This window comes from Dermacentor variabilis, chromosome 1 (assembly GCF_050947875.1).
Source record: "Dermacentor variabilis isolate Ectoservices chromosome 1, ASM5094787v1, whole genome shotgun sequence".
Taxonomy (NCBI): domain Eukaryota; kingdom Metazoa; phylum Arthropoda; class Arachnida; order Ixodida; family Ixodidae; genus Dermacentor; species Dermacentor variabilis.
Window position 1 is genome coordinate 259,647,896 of NC_134568.1, and position 10,933 is coordinate 259,658,828.

Sequence of the window (10,933 nt, forward strand, 5' to 3'; positions counted from 1 at the left end):
CCGTGGCAAGACCTTTCTGTCGAAACATCTCGACGATGTTCTCCGTGCGTCCAACACCATAAGACGACTTTCAGCTACCCTCCTCAATCTAATGGCCTCACAAAGCGCTTTTGTGGCACGCTGTTCGACAAGATATCAATGTATATCAACCTTAATCACGCCAATTGGGATGTCATTCTGCCATTCGCGACTTTCGCATACAACACCAACATGCAACGCACTAGGGTGTACTCACCATTTATCGTCGTGTATGGCCGTGAACCAACCACTCTCCTCGTCGTCTCTTTCCTTGGTGTCTCGTAGCCCTCGTCGACGTCAGTGTTGTCGTGAAAGATAAAGCGCTTGGCGTTTGGTTCTGAAAGGGTGTGCTTGTCGTCTCGCATGCTCCACTCCTTTGTGGCCTCCCAGCACGGCCTGACAGGAACGCCACGCGATATGGTGCCAGAAGAGGGGTCTGTTTCAAAAACTTCCGTCTCTGAACGGCCGTCAACGGCAGGATGTCCCTCGAAGAAAGCGTCCAATCGACTCAGTGGCTATAGGCCTCGCTCTTCAGCCACCGGACGCGTTCGGCTTCTCTAACAACCGCAAGTTTGTCCTCGTGGAAGTCTCGCTTCTAAGTTTATGCCGCTGCTTCTGGACTACAGAAAGCTTCGCAAGACGTCCAAGTACGTATGCTACTTTACTGCATGGGCCCAGACGCTCGTCCACTCCTGGACATCCTTTCACTCGACGCAGACTCGTTAGCGTCCTACGACGCTGTTGTCAAACGCTTCACCGAGCACTTCGTGCACCCTGCTAATGAGCCCTACGAGTGCTCCCACTTTCATAAGCGCGTCCAACTACCGGGCGAAAGCGTCGACACGTTTTACGCCGAACTCTGCAAGTCAGTAAAACGATGCAACTACCCTTCATCGGCGGTGGAAGACCCTTGGTTCGCGACATTCGTTGTCGGCTTGCGGGATACGCGTCTCTCAGACCAGCTGTGCCGCTCCCTGAAGCTCTCTCGCAAAGAAGCTTGGACGCAAGCTCGTCAGTCTGAAGACGCTGATAAGGAACGCTCACTCGCGCAGGCTACTTCGCAAGCCGCGGTCAACACAGATACCGCAAAAGCTCGAAAGTTCACTTAGCGACAGCGTCTGGACGCCAAAACAGCTCGCTCATTGGACGCGAAGTCGGAACGCTGCCACCGCTAAGCTGCGGTTTGTCCCTTCTGCGGTCGGGGAGGGGGCGTTTCACGGACGCTCAGAGTGCCCAGCACGGAACTCGGTCTGCAATTTTTGCGGCAAGAAAGGTCATTTCGCTGACGTCTGTCATTCCAGTGCCATCAAGCTGTATGTTCTGGAGTCACCTGCCAAAGCCAAGTTCGTGGATATGACAGTCGACAATTACACAACTAAATTCAAGGCTCAGGAGCTGAGGTTTATGCAGTCCCAAGTGACTTGCCTGGAGTCCCGGCCGAGCTCGACAACGTTGATGCAGTTTTGACAGGACCCGGAGGACAACCTCTCCGTGTACAGGGCTCGTATCTGGCACGTCTATTTTGGCAAGGGAAGACAAGCTCTCAGCGTCTTTACGTCATTGAATCCCTTTCTATACCATTACTTGGTCTACCGGCTATCCAGGCCCTTGAAGTCATCAAATTTCTTGGTGCCGTGAACACTCCTGAGCTAACGCTTCATGCCGAACTGTTCCGTGGCCTCGGCACGCTCCGAGGTGAGTACACAATTCGCTTAAAGCAACACGCTGTACCATTCTCACTCAGTGCCCCTCGACAATTATCTATCCCGCTACGTGAAGTCGTTCAGAAAGAACTGGAGAAACTTGAAGGCGATGGCGTCATTCGTCGTACTGATAAACCAACTCCGTGGCGTGCCTGTTTGGTAGTCGTACCTAAGAAGAAAGGAAATTATCGTCTGTGTGTTGACCTCACTCGACTGAACCAGGTGGTTCTCACAGAGCGTCATATTCTGCCTACAGTTGAACAAGTCCTTGGTCTTCTTGGCAATGCAGCTGTTTTTTCGAAGCTGGATGCGACTGCAGGCTTTCACCAAGTCAAGTTGTCGGCGGATTCTCAAGAACTGACAACTTTCATGACACCTTTCGGTCGCTATTGTTTCTGCCGGATTGTTTCTGCGCCGGAGTATTTTCGAAAACAAATGGCGTGGATTCGCGAAGGTCAGGACGGCGTCGTTAATACGGTTGATGATGATCTTGTGTTTGGACGTACCAAGCAGGAATATGATGCAAGGCTTGAGCAAGTGTTGACTCGTCTTGCATCTGCAGGTATCACTTTAAACCAAGAGAAGTGTTGCTTTTGGGTCTCCGAAGTCTCATTCCTACACTCTAAGAAAAGTTTGCACCCTTTGAGTCATATCTTGCCACACAATAAACGTCACCTGTCTTGTCCGCATTTCATTTCTTTAACGCTGCGAGCACGGTACTTCCAGTAACGAACGGCATGCGCGTTATCAGCATGACATAGCATTGTCGACAAGAAAGTAGCGGGCGCAGCGTTTCCAAGAAAGGAAACGCAAGCAAGGCAGATGACGCGATTATCGTTGTGTGGCAGATATACACCCCAAAGGGTGTAAACTTTTTAGAGTGCACTCTAAAAACAGTTTGCACCTTTTGGGGTGTATATTTGTCCCACAAAGATAATCGTCATCTGTCTTGCCCGCGTTTCCTTTCTTGAACGCTGCGAGCCCGGTACTTCCCAGTCACGAACGGCATGCGCGTTATCAGTGTGACGCAGCATTCTCGACAGGAAAGTAGCCAGCGCCGAGTTTTCAAGAAAGGAAACGCAAGCAAGGCAGATGACGATTATTGTTGTGGGCCAAATATACACCCCAAAGGGTGCGAACTGTTTTTAGAGTGTGTAGGCATCATTGTCTCAGCACAAGGCATCAAGCCAGACCCTGGCAACATTGAAGCAGTCCATGCAATATGACACCTCCCACAGACCGTGCAGGTGTCAGACGTCTACTCGGGATGGTAAATCATCTTGCCAGGTTTATACCACATGTCTCGGAGACTAATGCACCAATACGCACCCTTCTAAACAAGAATATTAGTTGGACTTGGCAGCCTGAACAGGAAGCAACATTCACAAAAATCAAGGAACTTGTAACGTCCGACCGCTGCTTGTCCAAGTATCACCCATCTTATGCCGCAACAGTCTCACCAGATGCCAGCTCTTTTGGACTTTGAGCAGTCATGTTGCAATCACAACCATGTGGTGAAAGCAGGCCAGTAGCCTTTGCCTCAAGGTCAATGACCACTACAGAACAAAGGTATAGCCAAACAGAAAAAGAGGCCTTGGCTACAGCGTGGGCCATCCAGAGGTTTGACGAGTTCATCAGAGGCATCACCTTCACTGTAGAAACTGATCCCCCCACCTTCCTCTTGTGTCATTGTTTGGCAAGATGGAACTTGATGTGCTTCCTCCGAGTGTGCAAAGACTCAGGCTAAAGACAATTCTCTGTCAGTTTCATATGATTTACGTCACAGGAAAATTGTTGGCTGCGGCTGATGCATTATCTCGCACTCCTCCCAAGGTAGAGCCAGTAGACACTATGGAGCTTTTTGCTACAGCAGTCGTGTCTTCCGCTCCAGATGTGCTGCCTGTGAACATACAAGATATCAGGAAAGCCAAGAGCTGTGATGGAGAGTGCAGCGTGCTGATTTCGTTCTGCCAGCACGGCTGTCCAAACAAGTAAAAAATGCCTCCTCACGTATCAAAGTATGCATCAGTGAAGGATAAACTTTCCACTTGTGATGGCCTTCTTCTCAAGGGCACACGTCTCATTATTCCTTCGTTACTAAGGCCAGCAGTATTGAAGCTTCTACACGAAGGACATGAAGGTATAAGTCATACAAAGGCCCTCGCTCGTGAGTCTGTATGGTGGCCAGGCATAGCGGCTGAGATCACTTCTCTCGTCGCCAGTTGTCAAAAATGCGCTCATACGCGAGTGAATCCAGCGGAACCACTCCTCCCTACCAACCTCCCTGGCCGTCCCTGGGAACATCTGGGCCTGGACTTGTTTTACCTCAACGGCCAAACCTTCTTAATGGCAGTAGACTACTATTCCCAGTTCCCGGAGGTGGTGACACTGAAGAGCACAACAGCTCAAGTGGTTATTGATCTGCTGAAAAGTTTGTCTGCGCGACGCGGGATACCGCAACAAGTACGTAAGGTCTGACAATGGTCCACCCTTCTCCTCACGCGAATTCGCCGCACTTGCTGCCTCCTATGGCTTCGACCATATCACCAGTAGCCCCCATTACCCACAGTCTAATGGGGAGGCGGAAAGAATGATCCGCACTGTAAAAGACGCCCTCCGGAAGGCGAGCGATCCTCACTTGGCCCTTCTCAGCTATAGGAACACACCCGGGATGAATGGCTTTAGCCCTGCTCAACTTCTCATGGGAAGGCGATTGAGAACTCGAGTCCCAAAGACAGACGAGCAGCTTCGTCCACACTGGCCGGTAAGAGAGGAGGTAGCAGTCAGAGATCAACCTTACAAGAAAAAGACTGCTAAGGACTTCGACCGACGTCATCGGGCCAGAGATCTGCCATCAGTGCAAGCGGGCGAAGAGGTCTGGATTTGGCCAGATCAGGTTCGTGCCACAGTATTGAGCCGTGCTCAGCGTCCAAGGTCGTTTCTAGTTGAAACAGAGCATGGAACAGTTCTGCAGCGAAATCGCAGACACCTATAGGTCTCTTCGTGTTAATGTCAGCAGGGACCCCATTGATTCAACATCACCACCCAAAACAAGTGGCGGCAACACCTGAGTGACCCCCTCCGACGGCAACGCCTGCTCCTTCACGTGATGCTGGTGATAGTGTTGTGCGCACCCGTAGCGGCCGTCGTGTCGTTATGGTGTAGTTCACTATAGTGTCGTTCCACCCGACCGCTTGAACTTGTGACTTGAGGGGGGAGATGGAGTGGTCGCCACATGTCAGCTGACCAGTGGTGCCCTCTGGGCAAGAGCTATGGGGCGCGTGAAAAATAAAACACTTGGCGTTTGGTTCTGAAAGGGTGTGCTTGTCGTCTTGCATGCTCCACTCTTTCGTGGCCTGCCAGCACGGCCTGACAGGAACGCCACGCGATAAGTGTGTGAGCAGTTCGTTCACGCATTGCTCGGTGTATCGACTGCGCCCGCATCGACACCGACACCAGTCAACAAGACCGCAATACTCGCTTTGATTAGGGTGGCTAGAAGGGCCACCCTAATCCTTCTAGCCACCCTTCTAGCCACCCTACTTTGATGCATCCAACCGTGTCGTTTCCTTCCACCATATGCTTCCACCCTGGAAACGAAGTGTTGCTGTGGAACCCAATTCGAGCTCCTGGATTATGCGAAAGGTTTCAATCCCGCTTTATCGGGTCCTGCACTGTTCGGGAACAAACTTGGCCAGTGGACTATCGCGTCACTCCCGTTGTCAGGCCTTTCGACGGCCGCTGCCACGCCACAGAGATAATGCATGTTTAGCGTTTTCATATGGCGTTCGCCGCCATAACCAGCGACCATGGTCGCTTCCGCGCACGGGGGAAATAGTGCGAGCCTTACATTCACACTTGTTCTTGCTCCTTACTGAATGACGCCACCCACACTGAGGGATCGGCCATGAATCTGGCGGTGAAAAAACTACCGTTATCACTTTTTATTTAGAAAAATAAGATAAGTGAAATAAGTGTCTTGTAATTGTGAATTAAAATGTCTACTGTTACAGGTATGAATGATCAAAAGTCTAATACAAAACAGCTTATGTAAGCATGTGAAGTAAAAAGAATAATTTTAGCATGCAATTCTTTTTTGTCTCGCGCAGGAAGTTGTAGAGGGCTTCACAAACGTTTTTTTTATTGAAATGAAAATAAAAGAAGGAGACGTAGTCGCCTTATAATGGTGACGGCGACTCCTTTTCTCATAGCGGAAACAACGACATAAAGAATATGTAGGAAAATGAAAAGAAACCACTTCATACGGTCAGAAATCCACAGCACAGTCCTATACGCCCATGAACATAACAGTATAAAAGTCAAATGTAAGTTGCACCACAATGAGTGGTGCAACTTACAAACAAAGTCGCAAACACACACAAACGGCCGTGATGTAGACTTCGATGAGCACATACACAGATTAGGAATTACAAAGTGTTAAAATAATTCACCCATAAAAAATCTGTATAACACGTAATATACAAGCACTAATAATTACAAATAATAGAAGAACGTTATAGTGACATCGCGTGATTATTCAGTGCAATACCTAGTATTTGTTAAGGATGCCTGTGTCTTCATAAAAATGTTCAAGTGCGTTAAATGCTTTTCGCTGTGCTATTTTCGATGGCCATGGGCCTAGCAATTTTGCGAGTGAGAAAGGCCTGTGAGGATGAATGTAGTGTAACTCTTGTTCTAGCTGCTGTCTTTGTATCTCGTATATATTCGAGGAGTAGATGGCGAACATCCTCATCGTCGTGGCCACAGGAGCAAGCCGGGGAAGGAGCCCGTTTGGTGCGATGTAGGAAATGTTTGGTGTATGCTGTCCCAAGGCGCAGTCGATAAATTAGCGTCTCGGTACTTTCAGAAAGTTGTACATCCAGCTGGTATTTGAGTTGAGGGTCTACTTCCTAAAGGATTGATTCCTTAGTGTTTTCATTAAACCATGTTGACATACACAAGTCTTTCTTTAGTACTCTCAATATCCGTTTTGTGTCCATTGGTGATAAAGGAATGAGTCGAATTTCTGCATCTTTATGGGCCGATTTTGCGAATGAGTCCGCTAGTTCGTTGCCTGCTATACCAACATGGCCCGGGACCCACTGTAATATTCCTTCATGTTTCCTTGCATTAGCCTGAGTTAAATTGTTCAGTACTGCGTATGTTATCCATGCGTGTGGTTGGCTGTCATCAATATTTTCAAGATATGCTAAAGCTGATAGGGAGTCCGTGCAAATTACCCACTTTGTTGGTGTCTCATATATTTTTGATAAATTGAGTGGCTTGGAGAATCGCCACTAATTCCGCCATTGTTGGTGACGACGTGTGTCCCAGTCGACAAGCGTACTCTACCTCTAAGGATGGTATAACATAAGTTGCAGTCGCACTTTCTTTGATTACAGAACCGTCCGTGTAGACGTGAATAGATTCCTGGTACTTGTCAAATAAGTGATGTAACGCTAATTGTTTTGCTGCTAATGTGGAAACGTCGCTTTTATTTTTAAGCCCTTCGATTGACGTTTCTATTTTCGGCGCTTGCAGAAGCCATGGTGGGTAGCCGAGGTCTGAGTGCCAAAAAAGTGATCGTGGTAGTCGTGATTTATGCTCTTGAGCAAGGCGTGTATCTGTGCACCCGGACGGTTCTCTATCAGAGAGAGAAGGGTATGTGCAGAATGCTGAGTAGAAATTCTGAAGAGATGTCGGCATGTTTCCAGGCTGCGAATGAGCGTGAAATGCGGTTCCCGCGCTTCTGCAATAGTGAGGTGACTGGAAGTGGCTTGAGGGACTCCAAGGGACACTCGTAAACTCCGAGCCTGCAATAGATGTAGTCGATGGAGGGACGTCGCAGATAATGCGAGAAATGCATGCGAGAAAAACGCACGCTGGCTTTGGCAGCCCGCGGGTAGCGAAAACAAGAATATTGAAGAGGCTCAATGTGTCCTCGCGAATAAAAGTCAAAGTAGGACAATAAAAATTACCGAAGACACTTTGGAAATGCTAAAGTGTGTTTGGCGAAAGCCTTGTGGTCAACTCACTGCATATACCATGTTGTACATGGCGCCCCAGTGAAATGGCCACAGTGTTCGCCGATATCCCTTTGAATTACCCAAAGGTGCTTGTAGTAAACGAGGGACTCTCTATACATTCTATGTGTCTTTATTCACGGTCACGTTAATACATTCATTGCACTAACCTGTTACTTCCCTGTGTATGCCATATCACATTCATCGATTGTTTCGAAGTTGTCCTCTGGGAGGATATCTTCTCGTCGCTCGTGTCCTGTGAAGCCCTTGTGCTTGTTTGGATCGACGTCCATGACGACTGCCTTGTGATCACTGAACTAATCAGTCACTGTTGGCGTTTCCGTTCTGCCTGCCTCGCTTTCGCATCTGGTGACATGTTCAGTCGTCGCACGCGCATTCGCTCCTTGTTCTTCTGGCGTTTGGTGTTGGGGGAATCCGGCGTCCGCTGCCGCTTCCCCGAACCGCTTGGCGCGGAATCACTGGGCCGCTTCGGAGCCATGCGTCTCACTCACTCAACTGCAACGAGACGTGTGGTAAAGGATTGGCGGTGCAGCGGGTGCAGCTGCCAATGCCGACGCGCGCGCACTCGTTCTACCGCTACCATAGAGCAACATTATAGAGAAAGAAATTTCATTTCTTTCTCTATGGTAACATAGTGAACTATGTTACTCTATGCCGCTACTGTGTGACGTCATGGCTGCTATACACAGCTGCGCCCCCAACCGGCGCGCCGGTTGCTAAGGCGGGGAGGAGGTTGCGCCGCTGCGCGGAGGAGAGGCCGCAGTTGGCACGATTCGAGCGCACGGAGGGACGCGACCGCGAGCATGAGTCATTAGAGAGTTTTAGAATAGGGGCCCCAAAGAAATAGCGTCGAAGCCACAGCGCATGCGCAAGACGCAAACTCCGTTTGGGTTTTGCGTTGGGAACGCTATTTCACCGATTTAGCGGGAGCCCAAATAGCGGCCCCAAAAGCTTTGCGTCGGCAAACATGGCGGCACCCATCGAAGCGACGGCTCTAACTTAGCACAAAACTGGGTTCGATTCGCGGTAACGCGTGAAGCTCGCAAGCTAGGAGAAGTGAGTGCGGTTATCGCTTTCTCTCAACTAGCTTGTGTTATGAAGATTGACTCATTAGACGCCGCTAATTTTGAATTCGATTGTGGATTTTATGGCTCGTAGGCTAAGCTAAGCTTGTAGCTAAGCTAAGCTAAGCTAAGCTAAGCTAAGCTCGTAGCTAAGCTAAGCTAAGCTAAGCTAACACGGCTAAGCTTGACTGGTGAAGGCTAGTAAAGTTGGTTTGCTCAAAACTAAGCGCAACTAATTGTTTGCTGCTTACAGAGAATAACCTCTAAATTGTACTTAAACGCGAATACACGCAAGTAAAAATTATTATTCCTATCATAAAATGGTATATTTTATTTAATTATTTCTAATAGTTTTTCTTTGACGCCGTAGTGGCGCTGTCAGCGCAAGACGCTATCCGCAAACGTCAAACCCTATTCTAAAACTTTTCACTCCTACGTGCCCCAACGCTAACACCCGCAAAGCTCTTTGGGGCCCCAAACTATTGGGGCCCCTATTCTAAAACTCCCTATTAAATCATTTCGCCTTAATAAGAACGTAGTTACTTTTGCTGGCTTTAGTGTCGTGACCTCGATGCTTTGGCGCAGGTGAAAAAAAATGTTGACATTCTTTTCTGTGACATGATGGCACAAATGAACCACCACAACGTTTCGTCTTATCGGACCTCGCCGCGTGCTTTGTCAATTTGTCTGATAGGGTGTTGATTTCGCTTGTCTCGTTGTATGGTGCGATGTACGACTTCAGAAAAGTCAATGCACCTTTGGCGTCAAATGTTTATAAGAACATTAAACCCCTAAAGATCCGGAATTGAAAATCTAAGAAAGCACGACTTTGGAAATGTCAATGCACCTTTCGCATCAAAAGTTGAAGTACTTTGTACCCACAAAGTTTCGGAATTGAAATCCATGCGCTCCGTAGATTCCGCCGACTCCGCAAGATGCCACGACGAACTCGCTCGCCATCAAAACGCACTTGAAACACTTGAAACTCTGCTCGGATGGAGCTCCTTGGCGTTATGTGACTCCCGGTGCATGGGGGTTGCCGCGAAATCCAGCCCGGTCACGGAGAAGAGGCCAGCGGCGTGCTCAGGGATACGGGTTGAATGAAGGGATCGCGCCCTTATGGGCAACGTTAACCAGAGCGCGGCTATTGCTTTTTTAGGAATAGTTGAGCAGATGGATGGATGGATGGATGAAAAACTTTATTAGGGTCCTTTAGGGCGCGCACTAGCGCGCAGCGGTCCGCTCCCACGTCGGGACAGAGAGGCCGAGCCTCTCCGCCACGTCGCGGGCCCGTTGGACAGCCCTTAACTGTTCTTCGAGGTTGGGGCTGCGTAGGACCGCATCCCAGCGTGAAGAAGTGTTGCTTTCATCGCCGCGTAACGCGGGACATCGCCAGAGCATGTGAGGTAAGTTCGCTAAGTCATTGCATAGTGCACATGCATTTGTTGTCTGAATTTCGGGGTACATCTTGTGAAGAAATAGTGGGTTTGGGTATGCCCCCGTCTGTAGAAGCCTTAGTGTCAAAGCCTGAAGTTTATTGAGTTTGAACTGTGGGAGAGGGTAGATCCTCCGAGCCAAGTAAAAGTGCTTAGTGATTTCGGTGTACGAGGAAGGAGAGTCCCGATTGTCAGTACCCCCAGCGTCGCGCTGCCCGGTATCTACGCGGTTGATGATCCCTCGCGCAGCTCCGTGTGCCGACTCACTGAGGTTGGGCGGGGCACCCTCGATCTGTCCCATGTAGGCTGGAAACCAGATCAATGTGTGTGGCTTGATCTCCTTGCTTCCTAGTATCCCTAGGGCCAGCTCGGATATGGTTCCTTTGCCAAATGCCCTAACAGCTGATATCGAGTCACTGTAGATTGACGTCCTCTTGTCGTCCAATAAGGCCATCGCTATTGCAGCCTGCTCTGCGATCTCAGAGGACGTCGTCCGAATCGAGATTGCGTTCTTTATTTGCCTTTCATGATCTACGCTAACTACAGCGAATGCCTGTCCGTCGGCGTAGCGCGCTGCGTCTACGAAACTGTTCTCCGAAGCCCGTTCACGAGCGTTTTCCAGGAGAGCCTTCGCGCGCGCCCTACGTCTTCCCTCGTTGTGTTCTGGA